Below are 19187 nucleotides of genomic sequence, written 5' to 3' on the forward strand. Positions count from 1 at the left end.
AAGGGTAAATCAGGTATCAGACCTCATAGCAGTGAGGTGGCTCAGGTTGTGGTATAGGCAGATTGAGGAAGAGTAAATCAGGTATCAGACCTCATAGCAGTGAGGTGGTTCAGATGGTGGTAAAGGCAGATTGAGGAAGAGTACCACAGGAAATAATATAAGTGACTGAATGATATCCATAACATCGGGTCAGATGTAATGCATTGCGAGACGCCCAGAGCTCCGAGATTCCACACGAACTCGCACATTTTTTTTCAAGGGGCAATCATTTACAAGGTAAAAGCAGGTTGCATATGAAATGTTATGCTACAGTGTTTTCTTGGCAAACACTGTATTGGTATGCCGATACAGCTGCTATTACACACAGAATACAGCTATGCCGGATATCATTTTAATCAGTATAAGCTGCCTGTGCGTCCTGGAAGACTGGGGTTTATTCAGAGTGTGTGTTGCTTCAAACATGGGATTTTTGGGTGCCAAAGAGTGACTTCCTATCACTGTGTAACTGTTAAAATAACAGACACTTTCCAGTTGGCAAATTGGATGCTTCCTGGTCTAAAAGTACTGTCAGAAGTCGTATACAATTTGCTTTGGGAGTGTAAAAGACACACACCATTACATATTAGTGTCCGAGTTTGTCCGACTTTTTCCCGGGCACTAAACTCGGCTCCCATTACATCCCTGCCAAAGATTTAGCAAAACGGAATGTGTCAGGAGGAGTGGCCAAGGCCACTCACACCAGAGCCTTTTCTACCAAAAGTTGTGACTTGGGGGGAAATGTGTCAAACCTTGGAGAGAGATAAGGAAAAGAGAGATAAAGTACAAACCAATCAGTTCCTAACTGTCATTTTACAGGCTGTGTTTGAAAAATTACATAAGCTGATTGGCTGGTACTTCTACTTTAACTCCAAGGTATAATAAGCCCCCTTAGTCATACTCAGATCAAGTACTGCCGGCCTTAGTTGACAGTGGACACTTACAATGTAGTTTTGTTGCTTCAGGGGTACAGACTAAACTCCCAGTGGGCCCCACTGCCTGAGGGCCCACCCCTCCTGGGATCAAGTTATATATCAAGGGACCTAGACCATGCACTCTCTAATGGTTAGCCAAGCATCTGTTGTGGCTGGCCCGCCCCCTCTGGAGGCTTGACCACACCCCTAAGCATTGGCCCCTACCACCGCATTCTCCCAGTGGGCCCTTCATGCCCCAGTCTGACATTGCATATATTTGAAATGTAATGAAACAAGAATACTGTATTTTACTGTATTCCATCATTCTTTTCATCCTACAGCGCCAGCAATGCGTTCAGTAGCGGTTTTTGCCACGGGCAAGCAGGACTTTTGCCTGGGGCGCCGCCTTCTGGAGGGCGCCAGCGCAATACGGGGGCGCTGGCGCAATTCGGAGGGCGCCGCACCATGGCAAGATCCGCCACTGTGCCCCCCGCAGTGCCCGCTGTGCCCCCCGCTTTGAAGGGAACCAGACGCGTAGCGTCTAGTTTCCCTTCATGGAGAGGACATTTGCTGTGCGGTGCGCGATGACGTCATCGCGCACCGCACAGCAAAGGTCCTCTCCATGAAGGGAAACTAGACGCTACGGTCTAGTTTCCCTTCATGGAGAGGACCTTTGCTGTGCGGTGCGCAATGACGTCATCGCGCACCGCGCAGCATAGTGGCACAGACACTAGGGGTCATAACTGACCTCTAGTGTCTATGCTGTTCTATGGGAGAGACGTAATAACGTCTCTCCCATAGATCGAGGAGAGGAGAGGAGAAGAGCGGCGCCGGCGAAGGAGGTCTGCAGCGGTCTGGATCAGGAACGGGGATAGTAAGCATACTTTTTTTTATTTTTTATTTTCTTTCAGCGGCGCTACAGGGGGCACAAATGGGGGGCGTAACTGACCACGCCCCCATTAGAAGCCACGTCCCTATACTTTGCCCGGGGCGCCACAAGGGCAAGAACCGGCCCTGAATGCGTTTTACAGTCCAAGCAGTGATTTAAATAAAGTTTGCTTGCATACTCATTACATATGGCTACTGTAACTCAGGTTGAATATCTGTGACTGCCGGTGCGGCCATGAGACTAAATATTTATTCAATGTTGTTTATTTAAATGATCGCCGTTCAGACAGCAGAAACCATTTATTATTTTGATGTTTGAACAGAATTTTACATATATAATTTTTTGCCTCGAGGTTTACCTTAAGCTAGAAGAAATGACACTTTGTACAAAAATACCAATTTTGGCCAGGCGGCTTTGCTGCTGTCAGACAGAAATAACAAAAGGCCACAAACCACAGCAGAGCAGAAACTGGGGAGTAACATTGGAAAGGGCACAAACAAGGAGTTTTGACAAAAGCAGGCTATGAAGATCCAGCAATGTGTGTGCGTAGAGACCTACAATAGAGAAGGAGGATGCAAGAGGGAATTTTTGAATAAACTTTACTTGACATTGGGGGGAGGCAGATTGGAGGCGTGATATGAATTCACTAATAAATCCACGACTGCCTACACCTACAAAGTTGCAGCTATTACAAGATGTGCGCGGGTCAGCGTCAGTAGCATATGCCCGTGGTTTACTCCAGGCATACGTCATATATACTAACATTATGCTTTTATACACTTGTTGTGCTTGCACAATGGCCCTCATTCCGAGTTGTTCGCTCGCAAGGCGATTTTAGCAGAGTTGCTCACGCTAAGCCGCCGCCTACTGGGAGTGAATCTTAGCTTCTTAAAATTGCGAACGATGTATTCGCAATATTGCGATTACACACCTCGTAGCAGTTTCAGAGTAGCTTCAGACTTACTCGGCATCTGCGATCAGTTCAGTGCTTGTCGTTCCTGGTTTGACGTCACAAACACACCCAGCGTTCGCCCAGACACTCCTCCGTTTCTACAGCCACTCCTGCGTTTTTTCCGGAAACGGTAGCGTTTTTTCCCACACGCCCATAAAACGGCCTGTTTCCGCCCAGTAACACCCATTTCCTGTCAATCACATTACGATCGCCAGACCGATGAAAAAGCCGTGAGTAAAATTACTAAGTGCATAGCAAATTTACTTGGCGCAGTCGCAGTGCGGACATTGCGCATGCGCATTAAGCGGAAAATCGCTGCGATGCGAAGATTTTTACCGAGCGAACAACTCGGAATGAGGGCCAATATACCTTCATCATAAAACTTCTAAGCAACTTAAAAGAAACTCTCCAACATATCAGATACCTTCATATTGCACATCTCCCAACTGTCCCGCTAATTAGCCTGTCCCGCTGTCCCACCCGCAGAGGCCGCAGTGTCCCACGGGCAGGGGGGGGGGGGGGGGGGGGAGACAGTTGGGGAAGCCAGTGATCACCGCTGCTCTGCTCTGTACGGCAGCTGGTGATCACTGAATATGCACACGGCATCTATTAGTGCAGGGAGGTTTAGCTGGGGTGTTAAGTTCGTTTAACTTACAAGGAAAAGCAGCACCTTATCACACTAGGGTTCGAGCCGCTGCGTCCGTTAATCATATGCATATAACCGCTAAAGTATGTATACACATTGCGTATACGTGCCGACATGCATACGCACAATGCAGCGTCACGTGTGGCTGAATACATTTTATCCCAAACAAGAATGGAAAGCGACACCAGTAGTTAAATGTAATGTTGTGGTCCAACGCATCAACGGTTTTTACTCAAAAGATACAGATAAAAGGTACAACAATATTACAGAGAAGAGCTACAACCAATAATACATACGTTTGAACACGGATGCTCCTGGATCCAGGACTCAGTCAGTCTTAGCAAGATGACCTTCAGAGAATAGAGACTGAGCCTGGTCAGGAGAACTCTCTTTTATACAATGTGTCCAAATACAGTACAATGGGAACTGTAAGCTCATCTTTTATAGGTCAGAGCGCAGGTCATTTACAGTACATGAGGGGTCATAGGTTGGCTTAAATGAATGGGCGATGCTTGGTCCAGGTGTATATTATGCGTATATTATGTACTAGGTGAATAAAATATTGAATTTGTCTTTGTGGCTTTTATGTGCAAATGCGTTTGTTACCGTATATACTCTTGCCATGCGTTAATACGCAAGGTCTGGGTACGTAGCATGCATAGGCCACTCTGTTTGGAGTTTGCACGTGTGTGTGTAATAATTTTAACTTCGACAGGGGGCTGCCCAGCTGTTCAGGGAGCACTCGGCACTCCCCAAAAATGACAAAAATTGGGTTTCAGCACTAGGCCTGCCCTTCCGAATGAGGCCCACCCCCCCTTCCGAGGCCCCAAATCCTTTTTGACTGTGGTCGCGCCTCCGGTGCGGCAGGTCCCGTCTCCATAGAGGCTGAAGTTGGGAGGTATGATATTGCGTACGCACAAAAAAAACACACAAAAAAAAACCACGCATGAACAATGAATAGAGCACCAATCAGCATCAGCGCTGCATTTGCCCTCCTCCCACAAGCACATGTGACTAAGGGGTCTATTTACTAAGCCTTAGATGAAGATAAAGTGCATGGAGATAAAGTACCAGCCAATCAGCAACTACCTGGCATGTCACAGGCTGGGTTTGAAAAATGACAGGAGCTGATTGGCTGAGACTTTGGGGGACATGTACTAAGCAGTGATAAAAGTGGATAAGTGAGCCAGTGGAGTACTAGCGCATGGCAACCAATCAGATTGATGTAACATTTATAATTTGCATACTATAAATGCCTATAGAGCAGCTGATTGGTTGCCATGGGCAACTTCTCCACTGTCTCACTTCTCCACTTTTATCACTGCTTAGTACATGTTCCCCTTTATCTCCGTGTACTTTATATCCATCCAAGGCTTAGTAAATAGACCCCTTAATGAGGTCACAGAACAATGGGCATGGACAAGGAAGCTGATCACCAAAAGCATCCAAAGGGCATGCCAGGTGGCTCTCTAGCTTGCAGAGTGTAGTTCCAGACATCCTACAAGCAGAGTTCAGGAGCCACCAAAGCACTGACCATGCTGCCAGTGACCGTGCTGCCAGCGCTTTGGGCGAAGGAAGTGGTTGCATCCCTAGTTACAGTCCTGCATACTGTTGATTTAATATGCTCTGGGGCGCCAGAATGTTTTTAGGTTGGGTGGGTATAATTTCATTTTGGTGCCCCTAATTTGCTGAATGGCACCCCCTCAGGGGCAGCTGGACTTACCCACCACACCACCTACCTGATAAAAATAGATATCTATATTTAAATATAGATAGAGATCTGTTTCTATCAATATATCTGTGGAGCAGGAGACAAAGGGGGAGCTGAGGGGTAAGAGGGGTGGAACATATGAAGTGGGAGGTGAGAAGGACGCATGGCAGGTCCCAGAGGAGGGGCCAAGCCACAGTAACTAGCCACACACTGCAGGGGCTGGAGCTGGGTGCGGGGCGGAGGAGGGTCCTGAAGGTAGCTGGAGAAGGTCTTTAGGGAGAGAGGAGGTGGAGCAGCTGGAAAGGGGATTAAAAGGGGATTATCATCTTGACACTGTCGTTATAAGACAAGATGGTGTCCAAACTATGCCTCACGGCCCAGTACACTGACTGGCTCTTCTCAAATATTTGGGGAGGGGGGGTGTGAGCGGTGCGGCTGCGGTGTGGTGGTGCCTGCTGCCGTGCAGGTGTAAAGTCGGTACTCACCAGGCGCCGCTCTCTCTCACCTTCAGGTACCGGAACCTTCAACGGACCTGGCAATCTTCAATCGGATCCGGACACGGCGATTCCCTCTCGGAGCTGACCGACGACCAAGCTGAGGAGAGAATAGTTTACCTTAAAGGGGGTATCGACCCTTCTTCCACTGGAACAGGGGATACCCCAGGGATGACCGCGACCTTCACCGGTTGGGTGAAAGGTCATCACCGGCACAAAGCCTCAGCCACCCAGATTTCACACACTCGCGCTCTCGCACGTAGTGTGATGAAAAGGATTCTCACGTCCGTGAGCAATCCCGATTCCGGCGCTCGGGGACAGACAAGGGACAAAAGCACACAGATGTTACTCACCGTCAGTTTCGCACTGCGAACGTCTTCTTCTCTTACAGGTCCCTGTAAGGAGGTAAACAAACAAGCAAACAGCCGTGCAGGGCCTAACTCTAACCTAGTGTCACACCCTATACTAACTACAACGGCAGAGCCCTCGAACTAGCTCTGTGGGTGTGGTGCAACAAAACTAAACACACTTAACGAGCTCACACTTTGCCCCGCACGGTAACATACATCACGATACACAATGCAAGCGACGGTACGGTCCCTTTAGTTACCCGACTCAGAACACCCAGTAGTGGGGGCCGCACAGCTCACCCACCTACCGTACTCTCTTCTTGGGGGCTCAGGCTGAGCGGGCCTGCCTACCTAACACCTCAGGGTGGCCTGGGCCTAGTGCCCAGTGCCACCTTTATTCACCTCTGGGGTCTTATTCACTGGGCCTAGCGCCCCCTAGCTGCACACAGGCCGGAGGCCTGACTTCACCCACGGGCCTAGCGCCCGCCTAACTTGTTGCCCGTTGGGTGACCTGGGCCTTGTACCCAGGGTCACCTTAATATTCCCTAATTGGCCAAAATACACTAGGGCCTAACGCCCTCTAATGCCCCGCAGGCCTATTGCCTGATATGCCCCCGGGCCTAACGCCCGCCTAACTGTGCCGCTTTGTGGTGGCTTGGGCCTAATGCCCAAACCACCTACTCCAATGGTGACCCCCAAACTCCTATCTGCGCAACAGGCCTAGTGCCTGAATTGTGCCCCGGGCCTAGTGCCCGTCCCTGGTGGTCGAGGGAGGAAAAGGGGAGGGGGTGAATGTTGCCTCACCGAGGCCTCACCTGCTCCAGGGAACTCCAGCGTCCTCTTCTGCCGCTGACCCGTCCTGGCCAGCGGCGTCGCCTCCGCTGCTCCGCGTCCAGCCGCCGCTGGACATCTTCCTTCAGGAGCCCGACCGCTTTCCTCTTCTTCGCGCTCTTCCGCACGCGCGCTGTCTTTGGCTCCCGCCCGGCGTATCTTCTCCTCGCGCTCCTGCGCGCCGTCCTGTCTTCAGGCTCCCGCCCGGCGTCTGACGTCAGACGCCGGGGGCGGGGCCTATGACGCGGCGAGCGCCGATTGGCTCGCCGCGCCCCTCTCCGATTGGCTGCCGCTCCGGGAGCCGCGATTGGCTCCCGGAGGGCGCCAAGATTCAAATGCCCCTGCAGTCTCTGGTCCGGTGCAGGGAAAAGGTAATCCCTGCACCGGACACCCGCCGCCGCCACACACTGACAGGCGCTGGGGACAGACAAGCTGTCCCCGCGCTGTCAGAGACATTGTCCCGCAGGGGACACAGGCGCCCTGGCTGCTGCAGCTGGAATGTGTCCTGTAAAACAGGACACATTCCCACAGGGGTCGATCCGCCCCCTTGCTACACCCTCCATTCCAACACCTGTGTGGTAACAATCAAACTTTATAGAACAGGGTTGGCCATCCTGTGGCCCTCCAGCTACTAGCTTTATACAATGTCATAGGGAAATACACTTTGGCTGGCAGAGTAAAAAGAAGCTTGTTTTAAGGTAGCTGGAGGGCCTCATATTAACCACCTTTGGTCTAGAATCTACTTTAACTTGTATCTTTAAGACTCGTACTGTATGTATTTTAGCTATACTTGTTCTCTTTTTAACTCTTATTGTTCATGTGGGAACTTGTTATGAATGTGATGCAGTCTTGCATCCTAAGACCACCATGCAGGGACAAACTGTGCCCTACATAAAAGGGGAGCATCCACCAGCCGATTCAACCAACCATATTTTTATGGGCATTCACAGGTCTGTGAAAACGCACTCCGGATTGCACACTGCTGACTCTATATTGGCACTGTTGCATGCCAGGCCTGAGAGTTAATGACCTTTACTGAAAATACTTCAAATAATGTTGAACAAAAGACATTTTCCAACTACCTCAGACAACAGAGCATCTGAGGTAAATGTTTTCCATCTAATCCTATCTGTGGGTCTGCGGTTGAGAAGAGCGATGTTTTATTTTTGTTAATTAAAAATGTTGTAATTATTGAAGGTTAACTTTGACATTCTCTACTAAAATGTATCGAGCCATCAGAGGAGAAAATTCAACATGCCCCCTCCCTACTCTGTCCCCTTACTGGAAAGCAGAAGTAAAGAGCAAAGTAATATTTCTAGACTTCTGAATCAGCGAATTTATCAAAATCATATAAACGGGAAAAAATAGATTTAGATGTATTGCTGCTCAAACCAACCTGTTGTTGATGAGAAAAAGTATTGACCAACTTTTAGAAACAAAGAGATTGACGAAAGCAGCAATCATTTACAATGCGTGGTTTTACCAGGTAAATGATTGCCGCTTTATAAAAAACCTTCAAGATCATCCGGTATGCCGTGCCTACGGCAAACTTGGACACTTTTACATACGCCCGCAGTATGATAAAGGCGACTAAAGGGGTAATTCATACCTGATTGTAGATGTGCAAAAAAACGCACATCTACGATCAAATTCTTAGACATGCGGGGGGGACGGCCAGCACAGGGCAAGTCCGCCCCGCATGCCTGATCCAGCCCCCCCCTTCCCCATTCACACACACAAACATGCAAAAGCATCACACAGCGGCGATGCTTTCGCATGCTTCGAGTAGCCCCCTGCTACCCGCCATGTCTTGGCGGGTGACGTCATGCAGCCGCCGTGGCCTGCCCCGCAAACATTACGGACACGCCTGCGTTATCTGGACTGCACCCCCCCCAAATGCTGAGTCAACTCCACTTTAACGTCGGCGCAGCGTCCCCTCCCACCCCGTGAATGCCTCTGCCTGTCAATCAGGCAGAGAGCGATCGCACAAGTGAGATGCCATTGCATCTCACTGTGTGCGCAGTGCAGCTGCTGCGCGTGCACACACTTCACCACCACACTTCATTCAGCCTGCAACCTTTGCCGTAGCAGAGACCATTTCAGAATTTGACCCTAAGTTCTGTCCTAGATGGAAGCATAAACAGATATTTGCGCAGAATGCATCCCACAATGGGGGAGGTGTATTGAAATTTCGAGAGTGATAATGTGGATAAGTTGCCCATACCAACCAATCACCCTCTGTCATTTTTTACCACAAGCGGGGTAATGACCGTTGGAAGCTGCATGGTCCATTTGGGAAACGTCTCCACTTTATTTCCCTAGAAGGTTTGACACCGCTCCTACTTTGAGAAGACTAAACATAGAGAGTAAAAGTATCTCATAAAATCTTTTGAATAAAATCCCAAACTTTGCATTGCTTAGGTTATTTTGTGCTCTGCTCCTAGGGAACGACCGTTCAGTTATCTCCTACAGATTGAGAACCACCTTATGTCTACATTAGTACATGAAATTCGTAACAATTTAGCTAACTACCCTATAGATTATGGATTAGCATCCCTAATCAATTTCCCAGATGTACTCTAATAGAAGAATGGGTCTCTTCCAAACAAAGAAGATTCAGGATGTCACCTTCTGTTGAATCTGGTCCTTGATCATGGGTTGGTTGCAAAATTTCTGTACCTTAGTCCATGTTATTATAATTTGTTTCTGTTTTGTGGCATTTGTTTGCTTTATCTTTACTAAAACAGTTGGAAAATATCCATCCACACTTAATTTTATTCATTAGATAGTGATCTATGGATTGGTTGGCCCGGGATCAAAAATCGTCAGAATCCAAATGGATATTATGGGTGGGGATGGCTATTTGGATCTCTATAGCCTTGCATTTATACAGAACATTTGCTGATAAAGTATATGCAAACATAGTACATTACTATATATGTAGCACATTTCTTTGGGACTTATGGTTTGGTCTGGGAACCCCTGAACCAAAGTGTAGTTCTCCATCTGTATCTTTAACCACACCTGCTTTACTGTGTAACCAGCGGTGTGAGGAGCAGTAGATTGCAAATCGCCCAATCAACGAGCTATATAACAGGCCAAGATGAAATGTTCTCTTATGTAACTTCCAATGTCATTATTGAAACCAAGCAGTAGGACCTCAACAGACAGAAACATCCTTTATCCTCATATTAGGATGGTAGTGGTTATTTAGTAATGGGAGAGCCTTATCCTGGAAGCAACACATTTGGGACAGGTGTGATGTTCCAGATTTCTTGTTAGAGGGGAGGAAACGAAACGCGTTGCATGAACACTGGGTTGCAAACAGCCTGATTCTTTCTCTGATCTTTTGATGTGTGACATTTGCTACTGTGCATGCTTATAGTATATGGTATATTGTAATCCAACTTTGCGTTATGTCACTGTATTCATTACAAAGTTTCACTTTGTGTCAATATTTTCTTTTATCCAATGTTCTACTCTCCTAAAACCGTTTGGGCGAAAAGTGATAATGGCACTTTAGAAAATATAGCTTTTATAAAATACACATTTTGCATATTAGTCATATAACCACTTATCATCCACTAACCAAGACAGTGATAAACTGATTGTACAATGTACCAGTAAGCCTGAACATGATTCCATTTCCCAGATTAAGAGCAAAGCATCATATTCCTGGAAGAAGCACTAAATTAAAGACATATACTTATATTTATCAGACAGCAGCAAAAAAATAATGCCCAGGGTAATAAAAAGTAATTATCCTAAAAACAGCCAGATTAAATTCATTACATATACACATTATGAATTGTGATTGAAGCAGTTATTACTTTTAGAAAATCATATGAGGTAGAGATCTTTGAGCTCTCAGTAAGTAGTTCTCCGGGATGCCGGCTGTCACTATACCAACAGTGGCATCCTATCTGCCAGAATCGCTCACCACGCATCTGGCACGGTGGCTTGCTTTGCTCGCCACAAATTCTAATCCCACTCGGTTGGTGGTGTGGACCCATCAACCGAATGGGAATATAAAGAGTTTGTCGAGATTCTGGGTGCCAGTATTTCACCGGCTGCCAGGATTCAGCCGTCGGTCTCCTAAATGTCGAGATCACGACAGCCGATATATATTGACTGCATCCCCTCCTGACTACAGGGATGCCAAGTATGTGCATTGTTACTAAGCCTATTGCAATAATAGGGCTCAGAAATGAAGGCAAAACATATATAGATTTACAGCAATTGTTGAGCCATTCTGCTTAGGTGCAAAGTTACAGTAGATTTTGAGCTCTGCTGTTGCTTTGCCACTCCACAAATTGCCGTTCTATACTGTGTTTGTGAATCAGCATTTTCCAGAGAGGCGTTGTAGCCATATATCTACACACACATATATATATATATATATATATATATATATATGTTGCGATGGTCTGGCACTCACTGATAGATGTAACAAGAGTGGTCCGGTGCCCTTACTGATCCTCCGTGAGCAGGAAGAGGTAGGTAAAGCTGGCGTGGTACGGCACTCAGACTCTGACAGTAGACTGAACGGGAGCCCTGGGTAGCTGTCAACGTTTCAATTTTATTTAATTTTCTTCAAGACATACATTAAAAACAAACTAACACTCACCTTATATCCCCTCACCACTGGTGTGTGTTGCGCGGGCCGGAGCGGGGACCGCCTCCCTCCGAAATCCGTCGGGCGGCAATCTCCCGTCAGCTGTGGCGCATGCTAGTGACGTCATCGCGCTGAACGCGGTGCACGTCAAGTGACATGGAAACCAGCTGTAAACAATAACAGAAGCAGATACTAGTGGTACATTGAAATTCTGCACTATACGACCAGATGTTTAAGGGCATTTCAAAAAATGTATATAGCCGGTAATTACATATCAGCATGGTAAAAGTATATATCAACAGATATAAATATAAATGACTTGTCATGGCCCATATATAGAAATGCAGTTCAAAAGTTAAAGAGAAGCAGAAAATATAGACAAATTACAGAAAACCCAGTAAAATCATACTGTAAATAATGTTAAATGATGTTAACAATAAGGGTGTGGAGTTTACATATTGCAGACATTACATGAAGCAGGACAAAGGTACCATATCATTAAGACCCCTGGGGCTTACTGTATCTAATTTGTGAATCCATTTGGATTCACACCTTAATAGGGCACTGCCACGATCACCCCCTCTAAGAGACGGGGGTATGTGGTCTATCATCCTGTATTTGATGGTTGCCAGGGCATGTTTGGCTAGTATAAAGTGACGAGCGACAGGCTGGTCACTGCTGCCTTTTTGTAAACCTAATCTAATGGAGGACCTGTGAGCGGTCATACGCTCTTTGAATTTACGAGTGGTTTTACCCACATATACCAACCCACATGGACAAATTATCTGATATATTGTGTGGGTGGTATCACAGGTCAGATGATATTTAATGTAAAATTTGGTACCTAAGTGAGGGTGGAAAAATGTATTGCCTGTAATCATGTAGCTGCATGTAACGCAGGTACATCTAAAGCAGCCCGTTTTTAAAGGCGCTATACGGCCTATTGTAGAAGATTTAGTTAATTCTGAGATATCTGCTTTTACTAAAAGATCACGTAAGTTCCTCGATCTCTTGTAGCATGGCATAAGGTCCGTCTGTTGAAGAGGTAGATGTTGATCAGACTTGATTATAGGCCAATGTTTCTTGGCAACCCGCATGGTCTTCTCAGAGGATGTGTTGTAAGTAGTCACCCAAGGAAGTTTGGAAAGGTTAGAGGCTTTAGCTTTAGGGAGAAGAAGAGATTCTCTATCCAGACGCAGGACTTTTTGTTTAGTGGACTGCAGGTTGTTAAGATCATAGCCTCTCTGTACGAACCGTTTCATGAGTTCGTCAATTTGCTGAGCAGCCATCCGTTGGTCACTATTAATCCGATGAATTCTCAGCATCTGCGAGTACGGCAAGCCAGCTTTAAGGCTCCTGGGGTGACAGCTGTTCCAGTGTAAATAGGAATTGCGGTCCGTATCTTTAGTATATACCGTAGTGGTGATGGCAGAATCGGTGATAGAGATGCGGACATCCAAAAAATCAATGGTGTTTGGATCCATTTTCATAGTTAATTTAACTGGACTTTTCGATGTATTATGTTCAATGATAGTTTTATCCAACAATTCCTTGGGTCCTTTCCATAATAATAGAAGATCATCTATGTATCTGGAGTAGAATATTATATGTTCTGCCACAGAGGGATTACTGAAGAATATGTCCTCTTCTATTTCAAGCATATATAGATTGGCGTACGTGGGGGCCACCGATGACCCCATCGCACAACCCCGTTCTTGTAGGTAATACTTATTGTTAAATAGGAAAAAATTCCTGGTTAGAATGAGTTCTAATAAGCAAATCAGGATATTAATCTGCGCAGCCTCAAACTGGTTATCTTGCTGTAATCTTGTCTTGACCGCTGCTAAGCCTTCTTGGTGAGGTATGACGGTATATAAACTGGTGACGTCAGCTGTCACCAGCCATGTGCCACTAGGAAGGGGGCCAATTGATTTTAGTTTGTTAAGCAGCATTGTAGTGTCCAAAAGGCTGCGAGGATGTGCCGACACCAAAGGTTGTAATATGGAGTCCAATAGAACTGCTGTTGGTTGAAACAGTGATCCACGAGCTGATATTATCGGTCTACCCGGTGGAGGGGATATACCTTTGTGGATTTTGGGCACCGTATATAGGACCGGTACCAAAGGGTGAGATGGTAATAGTAATTCAAATGTCTCAGCCGTGATGATTTTAGCATCTTGAGCCTGCAACAACGCTTCTTTTAGTTCTTGTTTAAACAAGAGGGTGGGATTACTCTTCAGTTGGCTGTACGTGCCCGGTTCATTCAGTTGCCGCTGAATCTCTGCTATATAATCAGGGAGATCCTGCAGCACTATGGCACCCCCTTTATCAGCAGGGCGAATTATCAGTTGATCATTATTCATTAATGAACGAAGAGCTTGTTGTTCAGATTTAGATAGATTTGAATGTATAGGTTCGTAATGAAGAGCCTTAACCTCCTGGTCCATAATTCTCATGTACGTTTTTATACTGGAGTTGTTAGAGAGGGGGTCAAAGGAGGAAGGCGGTTTAAATTTCTGAAGTTTCTCGGGAATAGGACAGATTTGGCTATCTGGTTTGTCCCTGAAGAATTCTTTAAGCTTTAATTTGCGTTGTAATTGATAAGTCTCAACCTGCCAATTCAGTTTGTCAAAGCTATTGGAGGGCACAAAGGATAAACCCTTAGCTAAAACACTGGTTTCGTTGTCAGTCAGGTCAAAGCTGGATAAATTGAATATTATTTCTTTATTCCGGTTGCGGGTGGTTTCCTTCCATGAGCGGGAGCGTTTGTGTTGTCCTCCCCGTCTAGTAGGACCACTTTTTTTGGGCCCTTGGTGCGAGTTGTAACCCCTAAAGGGCCAGAGGGGTATTTGGGGTTCTTACGGCGTGTACCAGTACGTTCTTGTTCACTGCCTGTGCTGGAGTTCTCAGCAGAGGTATCGGTGTCTAATCTGGTCTGAGGATATCTGCGCCGTCTAAAGAACGGCTGTCTGTTCTCTCCGTTGTTGTTTCCGCCTGAGAGCCACCGGTAAACCTGATGGTTTTCGTAATCTCTTTCTACTTTGAGGAATTTTTCTTTCTTGAATTTAATCAAGTCCCTTTTGTAAGTAGATAATTGGGTCGTGAGTTTGGTTAACCATTCATTCTCCACATCAGTGGTTAATACTGGTAGATGAGTTGTCTCCATGATGTCAATCTTGGTTTTAATTTTCTCAACCTCTTTGGTGGACTGTTCTATGACTAGCACCATAAGGTCTAGAGAACATTTATTTAAAATGGATATCCATTTGCGACAAAATACAGGGTCAAACCGGCCTATGGTGGGACAATTCCGAACTCTAAATCCTCGAGGGATTTTTTTAGAGCGGAAATAGTCACTCAACGAGATTGCGTGATAATTAAAATCGATCTCTTTTTTCTTTAGGCGCAATAAATCCCTGAAAATGATGTCAGGTGCAAGTGCTTCAGTTTGAGAAAAAAGCTGTTCCTTGTGCAGGATAGCCTCTGATTCCGCTTCAGAGTAACTAAAATATTCATGGAGAGGTATCAGTAGAGGGTTAAATGGTTCCTGGTTTGTCTGTAATGATTCTGCCATGTCCTAAACCTGAACGGTGAAAAGTATCTCACCTGTTATGAGTACAAGCCGGAGACCATGCACATAAAAAGATGCTGTAAAATTAAAAGCAACGAAGCTATGCAAGCTATCTTTAAATGCAACTTGTGGATTGCATCAATGGAGGAGAGATAAAGTCTTAAACAGTCATTGTATAAGGCAGGGTGCCGCGACCTGGTTCAGTGTATGGCAAAGACACTGTTCCTGTATATGTTGCGATGGTCTGGCACTCACTGATAGATGTAACAAGAGTGGTCCGGTGCCCTTACTGATCCTCCGTGAGCAGGAAGAGGTAGGTAAAGCTGGCGTGGTACGGCACTCAGACTCTGACAGTAGATGTCTGCAATATGTCATGTAATGTCTGCAATATGTAAACTCCACACCCTTATTGTTAACATCATTTAACATTATTTACAGTATGATTTTACTGGGTTTTCTGTAATTTGTCTATATTTTCTGCTTCTCTTTAACTTTTGAACTGCATTTCTATATATGGGCCATGACAAGTCATTTATATTTATATCTGTTGATATATACTTTTACCATGCTGATATGTAATTACCGGCTATATACATTTTTTGAAATGCCCTTAAACATCTGGTCGTATAGTGCAGAATTTCAATGTACCACTAGTATCTGCTTCTGTTATTGTTTACAGCTGGTTTCCATGTCACTTGACGTGCACCGCGTTCAGCGCGATGACGTCACTAGCATGCGCCACAGCTGACGGGAGATTGCCGCCCGACGGATTTCGGAGGGAGGCGGTCCCCGCTCCGGCCCGCGCAACACACACCAGTGGTGAGGGGATATAAGGTGAGTGTTAGTTTGTTTTTAATGTATGTCTTGAAGAAAATTAAATAAAATTGAAACGTTGACAGCTACCCAGGGCTCCCGTTCAGTCTACTGTCAGAGTCTGAGTGCCGTACCACGCCAGCTTTATATATATATATATATATATTAGTGATGTGCACCGGAAATTTTTCGAGTTTTGTGTTTTGGTTTTGGATTCGGTTCCGCGGCCGTGTTTTGGATTCGGATGCGTTTTGGCAAAACCACCCTGAAAATTTTTTGTCGGATTCGGGTGTGTTTTGGATTCGGGTGTTTTTTTACAAAAAAAACCTAAAAAACAGCTTAAATCATAGAATTTGGGGGTCATTTTGATCCCATAGTATTATCAACCTCAATAACCATAATTTCCACTCATTTCCAGTCTATTCTGAACACCTCACACCTCACAATATTATTTTTAGTCCTAAAATTTGCACCGAGGTCGCTGGATGACTAAGCTAAGCGACCCAAGTGGCCGACACAAACACCTGGCCCATCTAGGAGTGGCACTGCAGTGTCAGGCAGGATGGCACTTCAAAAAAATAGTCCCCAAACAGCACATGGTGCAAAGAAAAAAAGAGGTGCACCAAGGTCGCTGGATGGCTAAGCTAAGCGACACACGTGGCCGACACAAACACCTGGCCCATCTAGGAGTGGCACTGCAGTGTCAGGCAGGATGGCCCTTCAAAAAAATAGTCCCCAAACAGCACATGATGCAAAGAAAAAAGAGGCGCAATGAGGTAGCTGTGTGACTAAGCTAAGCGACCCAAGTGGCCGACACAAACACCTGGCCCATCTAGGAGTGGCACTGCAGTTTTCTAGCGAGAGGATGAGTGCTTCCATCCTCATGTGAATCTGAACCACTAGCCATGAACATAGGCCAGGGCCTCAGCCATTCCTTGCCACTCCGTATCGTAAATGGCATATTGGCAAGTTTACACTTCGCATCAGACACTTTCAATTTAGATTTTTGGGTCATTTTACTGAACTTTGGTTTTTTGGATTTTACATGCTCTCTACTATGACATTGGGCATCGGCCTTGGCAGAAGACGTTGATGGCATTTCATCGTCTCGGCCATGACTAGTGGCAGCAGCTTCAGCACGAGGTGGAAGTGGATCTTGATCTTTCCCTATTTTACCCTCCACATTTTTGTTCTCCATTTTCTAATGTGTGGAATTATATGCCAGTATAAATAGCAATGGCCTACTACTATATATACTGAGCACAACTGAAAAGCACCACAGGTATGGATGGATAGTATACTTGACGACACAGAGGTAGATAGAGCAGTGGCCTACTGTACCGTACTGCTATATTCTATATACTGGTGGTCAGCAAACTGTGCAAAACTGAAATGCACCACAGGTATGGATGGATAGTATACTTAACGACACAGAGGTAGGTAGAGCAGTGGCCTTCTGTACCGTACTGCTATATATTATATACTGGTGGTCAGCAAACTGTGCAAAACTGAAATGCACCACAGGTATGGATGGATAGTATACTTGACAACACAGAGGTAGGTAGAGCAGTGGCCTACTGTACCGTACTGCTATATACTATATACTGGTGGTCAGCAAACTGTGCAAAACTGAAATGCACCACAGGTATGAATGGATAGTATACTTGACGACACAGAGGTAGGTAGAGCAGTGGCCTTCTGTACCGTACTGCTATATATTATATACTGGTGGTCAGCAAAATTATGCACTGTACTATATACTACAATGCAGCACAGATATGGAGCGTTTTTCAGGCAGAGAACGTATAATACTGGTAGTCACTGGTCAGCAAAACTCTGCACTGTACTCCTCCTATATAATACTGCTGGTCCCCAGTCCCCACAATAAAGCAGTGTGAGCACAGATATATGCAGCACACTGAGCACAGATATGGAGCGTTTTTCAGGCAGAGAACGTATAATACTGGTGGTCACTGGTCAGCAAAACTCTGCACTGTACTCCTCCTATATAATACTGCTGGTCCCCAGCCCCCACAATAAAGCAGTGAGCACAGATATTTGCAGCCACCTGAATAAAACTGAGAGGACGCCAGCCACGTCCTCTCACTATCATTTCCAATGCACGAGTGAAAAATGGCGGCGACGCGCGGCTCCCAGTGCCAGATTAAAGTCCACATGGGCCTGGAGCTGCAATGTATGAAAGGCCTATTGTGTGCGGATGTTTGACAAGAGCTGTGGTGGGGGTGGGCTAAATAGGGGGTGTGGTCTGTGCCATGGGTGCAGGTATCTCCATGGAGGTCATAGCTAATGCCTACCTTCAACCATTTAATAGAGATACAGAACAACAGACCCATACACACATACATAAAGTGGTAGTCGAAGTGGGAATTTAAAGTGGGGGTATGGGAAATGAGATGGGATTACTGTTGCGCGTACCAAAAAAGGGGGCATGGCCACTGGAATGGAGTATGTCCTTTAAAGTATATGCATCAGTGTGCACCCTCCTAGTCCGTATATGCATTAGTGTGTCCCCTCCTAGTCTCTATATGAATCAGTATGCCCCCCTCCCCTCCTAGTCTGTATATGCGTCAGTGTGCCCCCCTTCCCTCCAAGTCTGTATGTGTATTAGTGTGCCACCCTCCCCAGCTAGTCTGTATGTGTATTAGTGTGCCACCCTCCCCTCCTAGTCTGTATGTGTATTAGTGTGCCACCCTCCCCAGCTAGTCTGTATGTGTATTAGTGTGCCACCCTCCCCTCCTAGTCTGTATGTGTATTAGTGTGCCACCCTCCCCAGCTAGTCTGTATGTGTATTAGTGTGCCACCCTCCCCTCCTAGTCTGTATGTGTATTAGTGTGCCACCCTCCCCAGCTAGTCTTTATGTGTATTAGTGTGCCACCCTCCCCTCCTAGTCTGTATGTGTATTAGTGTGCCACCCTCCCCAGCTAGTCTGTATGTGTATTAGTGTGCCACCCTCCCCTCATCGTCTGTATATGCTGAAGTCAGGGCTGGTTCTAGACATTGTGGTGCCCGGGGCAAATGCTTGCTTTGGCACCCACTCTCCTCTCCCCATTGAAAACAGGGACAGTGCGTACTGAGGGGCCGTGTCAAAAATATAGGGGCGTGTCCACATAATAGTACAGATTCACACTACACCACACAGTATTGTCCGTCAGTAACACTACACCACACAGTATTGTCCGTCAGTAACACTACACCCCACAGTAGTGACCGTCAGTCACACTACACCACACAGTACACCACACAGTAGTGACCGTCAGTCACACTACACCACACAGTAGTGTCCGTCAGTCACACTACACCACACAGTAGTGTCCGTCAGTCACACTACACCACACAGTAGTGAC

This window comes from Pseudophryne corroboree, chromosome 6 (assembly GCF_028390025.1).
Source record: "Pseudophryne corroboree isolate aPseCor3 chromosome 6, aPseCor3.hap2, whole genome shotgun sequence".
NCBI classification, from domain to species: domain Eukaryota; kingdom Metazoa; phylum Chordata; class Amphibia; order Anura; family Myobatrachidae; genus Pseudophryne; species Pseudophryne corroboree.